Here is an 18,004-nt window from a genome sequence, read left to right as displayed (position 1 = left end):
CATCAAAGTCATTTAACTATATTTTCTACCACAAAAATCACATATGCCGAAAAATTTAAATTTTGATGCGTTTGTTGGACAATAAAATTTCAAGTCGGGAAAATAAATAATAATTTGAGACAAGAAAATATTACAACAATCAATTTTATTGATTTCAATGCGAGTGTTACAATCTCTATGAATCTTCTAATTCGCCTTTTCAAATATAAATTCAAGGGCTTAAAGCTTGATCTTGAATTTGAACTTGGTTTGTGGACTTGAGGGACTTAATCTTGACTTGTTCTTGAATTCAAGGTCTTTTGAACTTGTTCTTGAATATTGCGGTCTTGATCTTGAATCTTGATGAACTTGATTTGAATGCTTAAGCTTTTTAGAGAAATTGTGGCGTTTGATCCACGAGCTTTCTCTTGCTACTTGTTAGAGATCAGGTGGTCCCCTTTTCTAAATTATGAGACCCCTATTTATAGTTGTAGGAAAGAAAGAGTTATGATGAATATGGACTTCCTTTGACCAATCAAATTTAAGTAATGTGGCGCCTTTTTATGGACTTTTATTTTATGGGTCTGCTGTATCATTTTGACATGTGGCATGGTCCTATTGGCTCCTTCACTTGACTTGGCAGGCCACGTCATTTGACATATGGCACTTATTTGGGCCACTAGACTATGATAATATCTTGTGCTTATTAAAGTGGGTTCATCATTTGTAGCCCAAATCAATAGGCCAGCCCAAAAAAAATGGACTTTAATTAAATCCATATATGTTTGGACTTAAATAATTAATCCAATTATATTAATCCATAATATTTATTTGGGACTAATATATTTTAAATTTAATATAATCTGAATTTTGTACGGATTTAAATCTTCAAAATTGCATCGCCCACAAATGTCCCCCACTTCAAGACTTGTCGAGACATTTAATATTTTGGTGACTAGCCTTAAAGTATGATTATTTAAACATGTTTTCTTCGTGCTTCAACGATTTTCATACATATGAATACCCCATTCAAAAAAAAAATTAAAGTTGAACCATATTGATATTGCCTCTCAAAACTCTCTTATTTTTTTATGAATCTTTATACTTAAGACCCGTTGGTGAGGCATGATATCCAATTTCAAATAGATTTTGGAAGACTTTTTCAATGCCTTACTTAATCGGAATAAAACTCTTCTGATTTGAACTTAGATTGGAGAAATAAAAAACCTCCAATTTGAATTTATATGGGAGAAGGAAACAACCTCTAATTTGTATTTTATATGAGAAAAGAAAATCAACCTCCAATTTGAATTTGAATGGGAGAAGAAAATAACCTCTAATTTGATTTTCTATGGGAGAAGGAAACAATCTCAAATTTGAATTTGTATGGGAGAAGAAAATAACCTCTAATTTGAATTTGTTTGGGAGAAGCAAACAATCTCCAATTTGAATTTGGAGATAGAATTTATTCCAATCTAAACTTATATTGGAGAAGAAAACATCCATCCTACAACTCTATAAAAGGAGATAGTTTCTCCACTTTCTCAATATCAATTTTGGGGTTTTCAAGTCATCAACAATATTGAGGTAATTGCTTTCTCTCCTACTTTTCTCTTATTTTCGTCAATTTTTTTTCAGCACAACATGTTTGTGGTAGAAAATTCATATATAATTGTAAGAATATCAAAATCATGAACCATTTGATATTTCAAAAACTAGGTTTGAGATCTATAATATATCAAAAATTCAGCTTCAAATTCCTTCAATATAATTCTCGATAATTTTTTGAAGTTAGCCCTAAATTGTATCATGCTGAAAATTTCAGATCTGTGCGTCTTTACTAAAACTTGCATATCTTAAAGTAAGAAGGATGAAATCACAAGCCGCTTGATTGTTGTGAAACTAAACACAAAGATATATAATATATCCAACATTCATAATTTAATATAGTAGAGATATTTTCAGGTATTATCCCAAAATCAACATTGAGTTTTGATGCATCAACAATTTTAGATTTACGTGACATCACTAAAAACTATACCTCAATTTTAGGGTATCTAAATTATGACCCGCTTGATCTTATAGATGCCGGAAACACGCATGTATAAAATATCCAAATTTGGATTTCAACACTTTTTGAATTGTTCTAGATGATTTTTTGAAGTCAATCTTATATGCTGGTCGACAGAGGATTCCAGATTTGCATCGCCTCACCAAATAATTCATTTCTTAATGTGGGACCATCACCACCAAAGGCATTTTGATTGCCTCAAACTAGATTTTGAGGGATTTATTCTCATCAAGGAATCTTGTCTCAATCCAAGTTGGTGATATACAATTTTCAAAGTCGCAACGCTCTGACAGGTAACATCCTTTTTATTTGTGTTTTTACTTTCTTTCTTGTTTCCTCCTTTTTTTGTAGGGTTGAAAAAAATGCAACAATCAGCTTAAGGTGCAAGAGTTTAAATTCGCCTCCATACACCTTAAGACCGACCAATTTGTCTTCAAGATGGTGACTATTCAACAATCGGCTTAGGGTGCGAGAGTTTAACTTCACCTCCGTACACTCTAAGACCGACCAATTTGACTTCAAGATGCTAACTTTGCAACAATCGGCTTAGGTTACAAAAGTTTAACTTCGCCTCCGTGCACTCTAAGACCGACCAATTTGACTTCAAGATGCTAACTTTGCAACAATCGGCTTAGGGTGCGAGAGTTTAACTTCGCCTCCGTATACTCTAAGACCGACCAATTTAACTTCAAGATGCTGACTTTGCAACAATCGGCTTAGGGTGCAAGATTTTAAATTTTCCTCCGTACACTCTAAGACCAACGAATTTGACTTCAAGATGCTGACTTTGCAATAATCGACTTAGGGTGCGAGAGTTTAACTTCACCTCCGTACACTCTAAGACCGACCAATTTGACTTCAAGATGCTGACTTTGCAATAATCGACATAGGGTGAGAAAGTTTAACTTTGTCTCCGTACACTCTAAGACCGACCAATTTGACTTCAAGACGGTCCCTTTACATAATAAATCCATCAGAATGCCAGCTTAAGGTGCAAAAGGACAAATCTAGTCCACCTTAAGGCATGGAAATTTTTATATCCTTTTAAGGATAAACACGTAGGAGGCCAGCTTAAGGTGCAAAGGGACAAATTTTGTCCACCTTAAGGCATGAAAATTTTGAGATCCTTTTAAGGATAAACCCGCGAGAGGCCAGCTTAAGGTGCAAAGGGAAAAATCTTGTCCACCTTAAGGCATGAAAATTTTTATATCCTTTTAAGGATAAACACGTAAGAGGCCAACTTAAGGTGCAAAGGGATAAATCTTGTCCACCTTAAGGCATATAAATTTTTAATCCTTTTAAGGATAAACACATAAGAGACCAGCTTAAGGTGCAAAGGGATAAATTTTGTCCACCTTAAGGCATGCAAATTTTGAGATCCTTGTAAGGATAAACCCGCGAGAGGCCAGCTTAAGGTCCAAAGGGACAAATCTTATCCACCTTGAGTCATGGAAATTTTTATTCCTTTTAAGGATAAACACGTAAGAGGCCAGCTTAAGGTGCAAAAGGACAAATCTTGTCTACCTTAAGGCATGAAAATTTTTATATCCTTTTAAGGATAAACATGTAAGAGGCCAGCTTAAGGTGCAAAGAGACAAATCTTGTCCATCTTAAGGCATGGAAATTTTTATATCCTTTTAAGGATAAACACGTAAGAGGCCAGCTTAAGGTAAAAAGGGAAAAATTTTGTCCACTTTAAGGCATGAAACTTTTGAGATCCTTGTAAGGATAAACCCGTGAGAGGCCAGCTTAAGGCGCAAAAGGACAAATTTTATCCACCTTAAGGCATGGAACTTTTGAGATCCTTTTAAGGATAACCCCGCGAGAGGCCCGGTTAAGGAGAAAATGAACAAATCTTGTCCACCTTAAGGCATGTAAATTTTGAGATACTTCTAGTTGTAGGCTTGGAGTACTTTGACATTCCAAATTCCATTGAAGGAACTCTCTTTCTTTTCAACGGGTTGCCCTTATTGAGTCACAAAAATTTAGAGTAAGTTCAAAATTTAATTAGAATAGTTTCATACTTGGTATCCATTGGTAGATACTACAGGAACATATTTTTTTTTACACTCATGCAACTGAACTCAAAATGAAATTTCAAGTGCCTACGTACCTCAGTAAAGAGGATCAAGTCACAACGTAGTTCTGGGTGAATGTTTTTTTTTGTCCTAAATTTTTCCTAGGCCACCTCTTTCAAGGTGTTCAACCTAGTAGAATTTCATTTTTTTAGCCATACACAGTTTATACTCTTGCGGGCCAGGAGTGGACATGCAGTTTATACTCGTGCCTTAAGGAGTGTACATGCAGTTTATACTCGTGCCTTGAAGAGTGTACATGCAGTTTATACTCATGCCTTAAGGAGTGTACATGCAGTTTATACTCGTGCCTTAAGGAGTGTCATCTTTCTTTAAGGATAGTACTTCTTCAAAAACTTGGCATTGATGGGGCCAACCCTCACACCATCTGCATCGACAAGCTTATAAGCACTACATGAATATACCTCTTGTACGACATATGGTCCATCCCACTTCGAGGTGAATTTGCCCCTAGGCTTATGAGAAGTGATAATGGGCTTTCTTACTGCAAGGACTTGATCTCCAACTTGGAAGCACCTCAAGCGAACCCTTTTGTTGAAAGAATGAGATAGCCGGTCTTGATAGCATTCAAGATTTTGTTGAGCCTCCAGCCTCGTCTCATCAAGAGCTTCTAACTCTGCAAGATGAAACTTAGCATTTTCTTTATCAGTGAGCCCTTTTTGAATAGCCAGTCTCAAAGAAGGTATTTAACGCTCAAGTGGCAGGATTGCTTTAACTCCAAAAGCAAGTGAGTATAGGGTTGCTTGCGTCAATGTACGGTAAGTTGTCCTATACACCCACAAAGCTTCTTCCATTTAATTATGCCAATCTCGTTTGGATTTAGAGACAACTTTCTTCAATAAGTTGCACAAAGTTTTATTGAAGGCTTCAGCTAGACTGTTAGAGGCAGCATGGTACATAGAAGACTTGCACTGCTTGAAGCCAAGGAGATCACAGATTTTGTTCATTAGTTTGTTATCAAATGACTTTCCATTGTCAGTTATTATGTACTATGGAATTCCAAAGTGGTTGACGATATTCACTTAGATAAAGTTTGCAATATTTTTTTTCTTTACTTTCTTGAGAGCAATAGCTTCGGCCCACTTTGAGAAGTAATCTATCGTGGACAAGATGTATAAGTATCCACCAGAAAATTTTAGTAGTGGACCAACAACATCCATTCCCCAAGCATTGAATGGCCAAGATACTATAGTTGGGTGTAGTACTTCTGGAGGTTGATGTATGAAGTTTGCATGGAATTGAAAATCTTTGCATCTTCTAGAATAGTCCAAGCAACCTTTCACCATCGTTGGCCAATAATATCCCATCCTTTTAATGTGAAAATGAAGCTTCGGTCTAGACTGATGCGATCCACAAACTCCTGAGTGCATTTCTTATAAAGCTTGAATGGCTTTTTCCTCTCCGAAACACCTAAGAGTACTTCTTTAAATGATCTTTGGTACAGTGTGTCTTTGTAATAAAGAAAGCGAGATGCATGATGATGGATGCCAGTCCTTCTCCTTGGATCTTCTAGAAGTATCCCATAACATGAGTAGTCAATGATAGGTTGTCTGCAATCCTTCTTTACAATTTCGAACACAGCGATGAGGTATTCCACCTTACCTTTTATGTCCCCATCCTTATTTGATGATGGTACTACCCATTCTTGTAGGATACTAACTCGTGTCTGATTTGGAAGAGTTAGAGTTGAAGCCAAAGCAGCTAGAGCATCAACTTGCTTATTTTATTTTCTTGTCAAATGCTGGAGGGTTACTTCTCCAAGCCATCCTATCAACTTCTGTGCATAATCATGATATGGTATTAAATCAGGCTTTCAAACTTCATAGCTCCTAAAAGCTACTTGATCACCAATTAGGAGTCATAAAAAACTTGTAACTGAAGTTGTTTCATGTCGACAGCCATCTCAAATCTAAGTATAAGCGCTTGATATTCAGCAACATTATTGGAGCAACAATTCATCAAGGTAAATGAGTAGGGGATGACCTATTCTTGTAGAGTGACAAACACTATGCCAGCACCAGCTCCATATCGATGTGCGGCCCCATCAAAGTACATTTTTCATGGGGATCTAACATCAACAGACATTGCATCTTCTTCAGAAAGTTCATCGCTCAGTTCCCAATCATCAGGTATTGGGTGATCTGCCAAGAAGTCAACCAATGTTTGTCCTTTTATAGCCTTTTGGGGGATGTACACGATCTCAAACTGCTAAAATTGGCGGTAACACCTTGTAAGTCGGTCACTGAGGACTGGTTTCAACATTACAAACTTAATAGGATTTTCCTTGGACACAAGACAAATAATATGAGATTGAAAGTAGTGTTTCATATTTTTGGATTGAGAAAGCCAATGCCAAACATAACTTTTCGATTGGAGAATACTTCAGCTCATTCGGTGTCATCATTCTGCTCAAATAGTAAAGAAAGTTTTCTATGCCTTTACTATTTTCTTGAACTAGTAGTGCTCTGTAAGAGCCTGCCAAATTCTCTCATAGTCTGAGCCTTAGAGCGTGTTTAGTAAAGTGTTAATTCGGCCCAAAAAGGTTGAGAAGTGTCTTCCCAAGTAAGAGTTAGAGCCATTTTAGTAAGACAGTGTGCCACCTGGCACTTTAGCGTGTCGCGAAGCTAACAAAAATGGCAATCATCAAAATCTAGTGAACCTCTACAATTTTGGCACGTCGTGCCAAGGCTTAATTTCAAAATTGTCAATTTCCAGTGCACTAATGAGATTCCACCACATTGTGGTGCCTTTTTAATTTGCAACTAAGGTGGCAACGCAATTTCTGCCGCGTTCCGCCGTCAAATAGTTTCCCAATTGTCCAATTTCCAGTAAGCTGGCACGATTATGGCGCGTCACGCTAGCATGAAAAATCAGGATTCTTGCAGTTTTGGATTTTAATTCTAAGGGATTTTTGGTCCTTTTCCATTCTTTTTCAGCCCCTATATATACCCGATAAAAGGCTCTCAGCCTCATTTCCTATCTTCAACATCAAAACTAGGGTTTTAAAAAATCAAAACCCTTATTTCTTCTTCTATAAAATCAATAGAGATCAAGAGAAATCAAGAAATCAAGAATCTCTCCAAGGGCTTTCAAGAAAAGAATTTCCCCAAGGTATGTAGATGTTGATTTTTGGATCCCTTTCATCCAAGAAGCTCAAGAACCCTTTTTCTAAAATTCAAAGATCTTGTGTGGGTCTTAATGATTCATGTGAGTTGAAATTGATGTTCCTTATATGATTGAGTTGTGATTCATGTTTTTTACAAGGTTATCAAACTTTGACCTCAGTATGTGATACTCATGTGATGTTCATGATAAATCCTTTTCAAGCTGCTTGTTAGATGATGTGTTCATATTAATTAAGTGTAGAAATAGTTGAATAAGCAAAGAATGCTCCCCATATGTTTGGTAAAATGCTTATGTGAAGAAATTAGGGCCATTATAGCATGTTGATTAGGAAACCCCCAATTGTGTGCAAGTCCATGCATGCCTAGTGTTTGTTGAAAAGTCTTAGTGAACGAGTTGATACATGATAGTATGAAATTCCCCAATTTTGTGCTCTTTGACATATACTAAGCCTCTAATATATGCCAAGTGCTTGACGAGTAAATTGTGACATGATAGTATGAAGTTTTCCCAATAATGTGTTATCCGATACATGCCAAGACTAACCTATGTGCGAAGTACTTAATGCAAGACCTTGTTGAATGGAGTATGATCCAATAGCATGTTCCCCTACGCTATTACATGTTTATGATTCCTAAATGCTTGAAGAAATACTTTAGTGATTGTGATGGTGAATGAATGACCGTGGTTATGACTAGTCAAGAACGGTTATGTTTTACTTTTATGTTATCGAGTCCTGGGGGTATTTATACCTGATAATTTACCCATTATCTAGAACCTATGTCAGTTTTTACGATAATTCCAGTCGGGCCATGATTCTCAGAAATCAATGAATTGTAGAACTCTGTATCCTCAGACAGATACAGGACTTAAGAAATCTTAGTAATCTTCATGATCTCAGTATAGCTAGTAATCTAGCCTCTGTTTTGTACACAGCTCAGATCTAGTAGTAGTCAATTGTTCAGTTCTAATCCCTGTAGTAAATGAGTACTTTGTTAAAACTTTGTATCATCAGTAAGATACCGTGATTCAGTAGTATTCTATAAGATACAGAACCAAGTGAATTTATCTTAACTCAGTCAGATCATTTGAGAAATGTGATCAGTATCAGATTTAGTTCAGTTTGTGTTTCGTTGAGAATTTAGTTCAGAGTCTTTTAGTTGGGTGTAGGAGCTATCACCAAGTGAGGAAAGAGATGGTGGCTTTTGTCAAAGAGAGAGACCAAGTCGTTAGGAGCAATCCCTGAACTCCAGAACTGCGTAGCCAGTGCAGGATGTAGGAGTCACCATCAGTAGAGGTTGTCACCCGTAGAGAGAGATTTGACTATAATATTGCCTTAGGCTGACTTCTGATGAGGGTCAACCACCAGAGAGGCTTGACCAGAGAGGTCTTTACCTGTGGCATGATATTGACACCCTTCCAGCTAGGGTTACAGGTTGGACCCCACCAGTGGGAAGTTGGGGCATGTCGATTAAGTAACTACTTCCCACAATTGCAGTTTTAGTATCAATTTTCAAAAATTAGGACTGTCAGATACAGTCATCTATCTCAGTAAGGAACTTAGATATTCCATTGATTCATGGACTACCCATCAGATAGGCTGGGTTTCATATATAGTTATTCAATATCATATTCAGAGATCACCCGATAGATAGGCTTGATCTCAGTCTTAGATTCGGTTGAGTATTCTTGTGGTCATGTTCGGATATGATCATTTTCTTATCATTAATAATAGATTCCAGAATCATCTGTTAGAGAATTCAGTCATTGATGTGAGTATATTTAGTTAATCAGTTCCAGTATTCTTAGATTTTGAGATCACTCACTAGATAAAACTGATCTCAACTTCAGTACTCAGTTATCAGTATTACATGATTTGGTAATTCAGTATCTCAGCGTTAGTAGTGAGTTCATATAATAGCAAAGCGGTACCCGAGTTTCAGTATTTAGAGTTGTGATGATTGTGATTATGGTTTGTGCATTCACGTATGTGTTCTCGTTGGGTACTCTCATGATTATTCAGTTAAGTAATTATTCATGCATGAACCCTTGCATTTAGCCTTACCTTGTCTGCATACTCGATACATTCCCGTACTGATGCATTTGTGCTATGGTGTTTTATTTGACACCATAGGTTCAGAGGCACGAGATCCAGAGTACCCTTAGCAGTTCAGTCCCTGTCAGCAGCAGTAGATATAGTAGTGAGTCCTTTTTATTCGAGGATGATCCTTTTATCATTTTTGTATTATATTTTGTTTATTTTTAGTAGTCGGAGTTAGTTGGGGACATATCCCATCAAATCACAGCTCAGACAGTTTAGAGGCTTTTTGGACAGATGTATCTGTATTCAGTTTTTAATTTTTAAGTATTTTTAGATGCTTTGAACCTTATGGCCAGTTTTTACATTTATTATCTATATTATGCAGTGTTCAGGTACAAATATCAGTAGAGGGTTGGCTTGTGGTCCTTCGGGATCATGAGTACTATGTGACATTTTAGTTCCAGAAAATCGGGTCGTTATATGTCCAACTGACCACTCTTATACCACGATGTAAAGTATCAATAGTTTCCTAGGTATGGGTGCCACAAGAACTGGTGGCTTCATTAAGTATGATTTGATACTCTCAAAAGAATTACTACAAGCTTGGTCCCATTCGAAGGGAGTATCCTTCTTCATGAGTTGACTAAATGGTTGAAATTTCCCGGTGAGGTTTGAGATGAACCTCTTTAAATATGTTAGCCTTCCTTGAAGGCTTTTTAACTCATGAATATTTCAAGGCTCGAGCATCTTCAAAATCATATCAACCTTGTCTTGGTCAATTTCAATTCCTTAGTGTCACATAATGAAGCCAAGAAACTTTCCAAAAGTAACACCAAAGGCACACTTCAATGGATTCATCCTAAGCTGATATCTTTGAAGTAATTCAAATACCATTCTTAGGTCTTTTAAGTGGTCGTCTCTCTTTCTTGACTTCACCACTAGATCATCCACGTAGTATTTAATATTTTTATGGAGCAGGCCATCAAAGATGTTCTGCATAGCCCTTTGATAAGTGGCACCAGCGTTCTTTAAACCAAAAGGCATCACCTTGTAGCAATAAATACCTTTGGGCATACAAAATGCAATGAGTTCTTCATCCTTTGGCGCCATACGGATTTGGTTATAGCCGGATAAACCATCCATGAAGGACATTGCCTTATAAAAAGTGGTGGCATCAATCATCAACTCTGGTATGGGGATTGGAAAGTCATCCTTAGGGCAGGCTTTGTTGAGATCCCAAAAGTCGAAACAAACTCAAATTTAGCCACTCTTCTTTCGTACTGGAACAATACTTGAAATCCATGTGGGATATTTGACTTCATGAATAAATCCCACTTCAATGAGTTTGTTAACTTTATTTTCAACCAAAGAAACCAACTCCGGCCTAAAGCGTCTTTAGGCTTGCTTAACAAGACGGGAACCATTCTTGACTGCCAACTGATGAACTGCTACTTTTGGATCTAAACTAGGCATTTCCTTATAGCTCCAAGCAAAGACATCCATATATTCTTTGAGTATGTCCATATAAGCGATTTTCTTCTCTATTTCTAGAAACGCGCTCAGGTAAGTTGGTCTTGGTTCTTCATCAGTTCCAAGATTAACTTCCTTTAAAGGATCTATTGTACCCTTTACTCCTTCTTCAAGTTGCGATGGAGCATCTCTAGCATATTCTTCCTCTTGAGGATAATTGTCATTGATGGATATATGATAACACCAAAAGACATCTTCTATCTCTTCATTAACCTTTATTTAAGATGAGACATCTTTCTCATTCTGGGTTGTAATATGATATGAGCAGCCAACACTCTCTTTATCTTCTTTGCATTGCTTGGTATAAACCATAGTATGCACCTTTACTTTTAGCACCTCATTGCATGAAACTACCAGTTTCGTCTGTCACTTCATTCTAGAAAGAATCAAACTTTGGAAATCTTTTTGTCTTTTAAGTGAAGAGTGTATCATCGTACTTTGACAAATCCTCTTACACTTGTTGCTTTTTCTCTTATATAGAATTCCATAGAAGTTCTTGCAGTTGATTCTCCAAGTTGGTCAAAGACAGAAGACCTTTTGTTGGATGCAGTAGATTCTTCTTCTACAGTGATGTAGTTTCTAACTGCTCTTCTTATGGAGATGCAAATTAGAGGTAACTGTGTATATCGTAGTCCTTCATGTGTCTACCTAGTCGTACCTTTCGATGGAAGTTTGCCCAACCTTGATGGCTCATTTAGATTATATCCAGCTTTTACAAATAGCTTGTATACAATTGGATTGAAACCATCCTTAGAACTTTTCGTAGGGAGTGTCATATCTTATGGCAAATTTTGAGCCACAAACTCTTCAAGAAGTCTTGAGGATGGATTTTTTGCATCAATCTTCTTGATAGGTAAAGTTAGCCCCTTTAGCACATTATCTTGGGAATCCAATGAATGATCTTTCTCTTTCCTTCCCTTCGGTGCGTAACAAAGAATGGGAGTTGCCTTTTTTTGTAGAAGTGACACTTTCTTTATTTGAAGTAGAGAGAGGATCCTTAGAGGCAAATTTTTTGACAGTCACCATAACCTTCTTAGATACAAGATCGTCACACTTGGTCTTGGTGACATCTTCAACCCTTTTCTCATCTCTAACATATTTTTAAGTAGAATTTTACATCAGCAAAATGTGACTCAGCTTCAGTGAATGGCTTGTCATTGGCAACTATCTTTTTTTCTACTTTGCCTTTGAGGTACTTTAAGCATTGATAGTAAAAGGACGAGATAATTTTGTTCCCGTGCACCCAAGGTCTACCAAGCAATATATTGTATGAAGTTTTGGCATCGATCACATGCATCAATGGGTTTCATTGAATATCATCCATACGAATCTCCAACTTGATACATTTCATTGACCTTTGGCCCCCTTGATTGAAGCCTTAGATCATTATACGGCTTTTTTCTGGTTTGCTAGTAGCGATGCCAAGTTCCTTCATCATGCGGATAGACAAGATTTTAACTCTAAATCCCTCATCTATCAATATTCTATTGATCTTCTTTCCTATAATTTGACCCACCATGTATAAGGAAGGGTTATGTAGCGCCTCACCAAGCAGAAGATCGTTATTTATGAATGTGATTTTTGTATCACACACATGTGCCTCTTCGCCAAGAGTTTCAGCAAGCTTTTCGGAAGGTAAAAAAACTTCTATGGGTTGATTCTCACCCTTTTCCCCCTCTTTGGCGGTATTAAAATAAGATGCCTTAAAGTTGACTTGGGCAGTTTTTACATGGAACCAACTCGGTCAAAATTCCTCTAAAGTCACCGGACGTCAAGGTTTCTGGGAGTGAAGCTTCATCACCCTCATCTTCTTTAGGAATTCAACCAACTTCTATTTTCTTGGTTTCTTTACCATTTTCCTCCTAGTTGGTTGCTCGACTGGCTCCTTTCATAGACTCATCTTCTTGTGTCTGCGTCTGGTTACTAGAGTCCAACATTCATTATCACCTTTGTCAACTGAAAAACTGTGAGGCTCTAATATTTTCTCATTATGCTCTTAGATACATATTTGGATAGGATGGAGTGAGCCAAATATGATGAAGATTTGATGAGAACTAGCCGTCTCATCATCGAAGAAGATCTTCTTCTCTTTTTCTAGTTGCATGACTTTATCTTTAAAGACAAAGCATTTCTCCAGAGGGTGACTTACGAGCCTATGATATTTGTAATAATTAGGGTCATTGATCCTCCCAGCTTCATTGGGATGCTTCAGCTCTAGGAGTTCAATAAGCTTATACTCAAGGAGTTCATAAAAAATCTCAGCAACATCAGAATCAAGGAAAGGATATTCTTTTTCTTGCATCTCCTTCAAAGTTTTCTGATTTGGACGTGCTCCAGAAGTTTTCTTTACACTTTTCTTCTTGATCACCTTTGTGGTGACCTTCACAGGAGACACATCAATATTCATGACTCCTTGTTGTTATTTTTGGGGATAAACTTTCCCTATCTTTTGGGTTCCCACATATCCTTTCCCCTTTGAGGGTCATAGATAGGCGTTGGTCCTTTTCCAGCAGAAAACATACTCAACTTCATATCATGATAATGGGTAGCTAGCTCTTCAAAGGATTCAGGCTTAATACCTTGCAAGATGTAGAAAAGTTCCCAGTGCATTCCTTCGATACACATCTCTATTACAGAAGTTTTACTGAGCCTATCTTTGCAGTTTAGGCTAGCATTTCTCCATCGATTGATGAAGTCAATAATTGGTTCATCCTTTCTTTTTCGAGTATTCATGAGCTCTACTATGCTCACTGTACGCCTTGTGCTATAAAAGGGATTTAGGAACTTGTGCTCCAATTACTCCCAGCTATCGATGGAATTAGGCTTAAGGTCCATATACCAATAAAAGGTGTTTCCCTTTAGTGAACGAACAAACTATTTGACAATATAGTCATCGTAAGTTTCAGCATTGTTACAGTCTCAACAAAGTGTACGACATGCTGTTTTGGGTTCCCTTTGCCCTCAAATTGTTGAAATTTGGGGGGTTGCTAGCTGGAAGGCATTTTGAGGCTATAAATCCTTGTTGTGTAAGGCTTGGAATAAGCAATGGAAGACTTAGCAACAACATCATACTTGTCTTTGAGGGTTCCTTCAATGAATTCCCTCAATTGCCCAATCAGGATCATTCCCTCAGAAGAAACTTACGCCTCTTTAATTGGTGGTGTTTGTTTTATAGGATTTTTTATCTCATGAACTTCTGGAGATTTTCTAGGTACATGGATAGACTCTCCATCTATCATACCTTTTACCCTATCTACTATCTTATCAATTTGAGCATCTTGATTTTGAACATATTTGGTTAGGCTATCAATTGCCTTTGCCAGATTCGCAAACTGCTCCTCCATAGATGAGGCACCAGTTACTATCACTTGCATAATCACTGGAGATGTTAGAGAGTAGCATGGATTATCACACAAGTTGATTATTAAAGTGCTCAACTTATGCGATGTAGTCGGAGATAATGAGTTGCTTGAACGATCATCACTCTTTGTGCCAGAGTTTTTAGAACCGGAATACTCAAGTAGAGCTAGAGTCTTCTTAAGTGATTCTACCATACTGTTTCCTTCTTCCGAAGCACTTGTATTGGATTTTGTTCCTTTTGGGGTTGAAGATCCAAAAACTAGAGTTGGCGCGGATGACACTGGAAGTGTTTGTTGTCCTAGGAAGCCTACCTTTCTCCTCATGACGGATCCTAGGCTTCCAAAAGTAACACCAAGGATGCTTTCTACTTCAGCAGAGAACTTTGAATCAGCAGCCTTGGAAGTAGTTGATCGATCGTTGACATTTTTGGAACTCATTTTAGTATTGTTGAACTTTGCAGTTGGAAAAGATGAGATGAGAGGTAAAGACTGTCTTATGGGCATGCCAGAATTTGTTGGACAATAAAATTTTGAGCCGGGAAAATAAATAATAATTCAAGACAAGAAAATATGCAACAATCAATTTTGTTGATTTCAATGCGAGTGTTACAATCTCTATGAATCCTCTGATTCGCCTTTTCAAATATAAATTAAAGGGCTTAAAGCTTGATCTTGAATTTGAACTTGGTTTGTGGAATTGAGGGACTTGATCTTGACTTGTGCTTGAATTCAATGGCTTTTGAACTTGTTCTTGAATATTGCGGTCTTGATCTTGAATCTTGATGAACTTGATTTGAATACTTGAGCTTTTTAGAGAAATTGCTGCATTTGATCCACAAGCTTTCTCTTGCTACTTGTGAGAGATCTGGTGGTCTTCTTTTCTAAATTATGAGACCCCTATTTATAGTTGTAGGAAAGGAAGAGTCATGATGAATATGGACTTCCTTTGACCAATCAAATTTAAGTGATGTGGCGCTTTTTATGGGCTTTTATTCCATAGGCCTGCTGTATCATTTTGACATGTGGCATGGTCCTATTGGTTCCTTCACTTGACTTGGCATGCCACATCATTTGACACATGACGCTTATTTGGGCCTCTAGAATATGAAAATATCTTAGGCTTATTAAAGTGGGCTGATCATTTGTAGCCCCAAAAAAAATGGACTTTAATTAAATCCATATATGTTTGGACTTAAATAATTAATCTAATTATATTAATTCGTAATATTTATTTGGGACTAGTATATTTTAAATTTAATATAATCTGAAGTTTGTACGGATTTGAATCTTCAAAATTGCATCACCCAGAGCATTTTTTTTACTAATTTTTACAATTTAATTACCAATCTAAGCTAACTTAATCCAAAACTCAAATTCAGTGGTTTACTTTTTCTTTTTTGGAAACTCCAGGAAAACCCACAGCCTCTACATCCTCTGTCACAGCCTCTGCCCTTCGGGTGAGCACTCTGTGGTGAGAACTTTGTGCGCACCGGGTAAACCCCTCACTATGCAATCGCTCGTAAACTACACAAAAGATGTAAACCGCACTAGGTAAACCCTGTGCGACGAGCTAGATTAAGGAGGCATTAAGGGGGATTGATACCGCCACCTCCACTTTGGAAGTCACCCCTCAAACCGGCTCAACCACACCCAAAGGTATGGTTTACTTTTTATTTTACTTTAGTTGAACAACATATAAACTCAATTGAAAAATAACTTATCAAGTCCGACCTAATCTAAACCCGTACGTAGAATTTAAAATACTAAATACGTAAATGAACTTGAAAACTATTATTACAAAAATATTACTTTCATTACAAGTATAAAAATCCAATTTCTTACTATTCAAATTCAAAGAGTAGGCAGAGAAAAATAGATTTTGGAAGGTTTTGAATGTGGTGGTGAGTAGGGTACCAAACTTCGACAAGCTTTTCATAGGGAGACATTTCAATGAGTGCAGGGGCATCCCTCGAGTGGCTATGATGGTGTTCATAGAGGCGTTGGTTCGGAGATAGGAACGAAGGATGATCCTTTCTTTCGGATTTCATAAGAACCTTTGTATTGATGGTATAAATTCGACGTTTACGAAGAAGGAGAATCACTTGGTTAGCTTTCGTAGTGCAATAGCCTAGACTCAAATAAATGTTTTGATCCGTAGAAAGGGTGATAAATATCTTTTTAGGACTGTAAGGTTATTCTCAGTGAGAAACTTTAAACCCCAACATAAGATCTTGGATATCAAAAAGGATAGGAAGAAAAGGGTGGTAGATAATTGACCACGAATTAAATGAGATAGCTAGACTATGTCTAGTGCACCAAAGAATGGGAAGAAATTCTGGGATATAAGGGCTTGGAAGAGTAATAGAGATGCAGATAGTATGTGAGATATGACTGTCAGTTGCATCAAGTAGATGACTAACTTGTTGTTGGGTGTCTCGATAGGCCGATCTGGCAAGCATCGAGGGGATTAGTGGTTGAATAGAGACATAAAATAGAATGTGGAGTCAAAGAAGATGGCTTATGCAAAATGGTAGAGTGTAAGGATGATAAGGAGAAGTGAAAGAATAGAGCTTGTATAGGATAGATAGAAAACTAAGCTTGCGATTACAATGGCTAAAATAGTAGCTTTTGAAAGCTAATAGGCAAAACTAGAGGATAAAAGTAGGGAGAAAAATTTATACAGGCTAGCCAAGCCTAGAGAGATAAGTTTTATGACGTCACCCAAGATATACCTTTAAAGAAAGCACAACCCAATTATCATCAAATATAGTAACCCAACAGGGGTTGGGGTTGAACCCATAGGGAATAGGCCGAATATATTTCACGAATTTGTTGAAGTAGCCAAAACATCACAGGAAAGTAAAAGGGTGAATTTGGTGAGAACAGTACCAATTAGTAACAAATCTTGGTTGCTTTAGTTGAAATCAATCTGAGATGAATACTAGAACTTTGTTACCCTGGCTTCCTGTCATTTTGAATTTTGCTTTTCTTTTCTTTTCTAAGTTACTAACTTTAGTATATGTGTAGGAAAAATGCCTCCAAAGACTGAATCTTCATCTAAAACTATGGCAAAGAAAGGAAATAACTAAAGCTAGTGGTAAGTGAAGAAACCAGCGTATCCATAAGCAAGACTAAAAGTAGCGGGGAAGAATATACTGGGACCACTTCCAAGAAACTGCACAAAAAAAGCAATAGTTAAAGCTAAGGGAAGAAAATAGTTCCCCAAGATTCTGATACTCCACCACCTAAGGGTCCCAGATGAAAGAACGCAGCTGTCTCCCCACCGTACACACTACATCCTAAGGATGATAAGGATGAGGATGATAATAAGAAAGATGAATTCAGTTCAGCTGAAAAGAGTTCAGATAAGGGTCAAGGTCCCGAGGTGGAGGCTACCCTGATATCCAAATAAGACCCCACACTCGCACTACCCCTGCTCCAGTGCCTATTATAGAATGATAGGGTTACCTCGACATACAGGCAATATTTAACACAGGGTTCTCTCAACTACCGAGTGGAAAGATTAAGAGAGTTTTATAAGAGAAGAGATGGATGACTACTATGGGCATGGATGAACTGCTAGAGTTTGCTGAATGATTTAGAACTTATGGGTTTGAATGGATGACAAAAGCTCTAAGACGATATAGTTAGGTCCTCGTCCATGAGTTCTATGTCTCCAATAAGGGCGAGTTGATGAGGTAATATCCATAAGAAAGGCTGTAGAAGGAAGGTGACCCTATTACTTCTCTGATGATTCGTAGAAGTTTGGGTTGATATATCGAGGTTGTTACTTCCCTGATGATTC

Source organism: Capsicum annuum, chromosome 9, assembly GCF_002878395.1.
Source record: "Capsicum annuum cultivar UCD-10X-F1 chromosome 9, UCD10Xv1.1, whole genome shotgun sequence".
Taxonomy (NCBI): Eukaryota; Viridiplantae; Streptophyta; class Magnoliopsida; order Solanales; family Solanaceae; genus Capsicum; species Capsicum annuum.
This window is presented reverse-complemented; position numbering follows the sequence as displayed.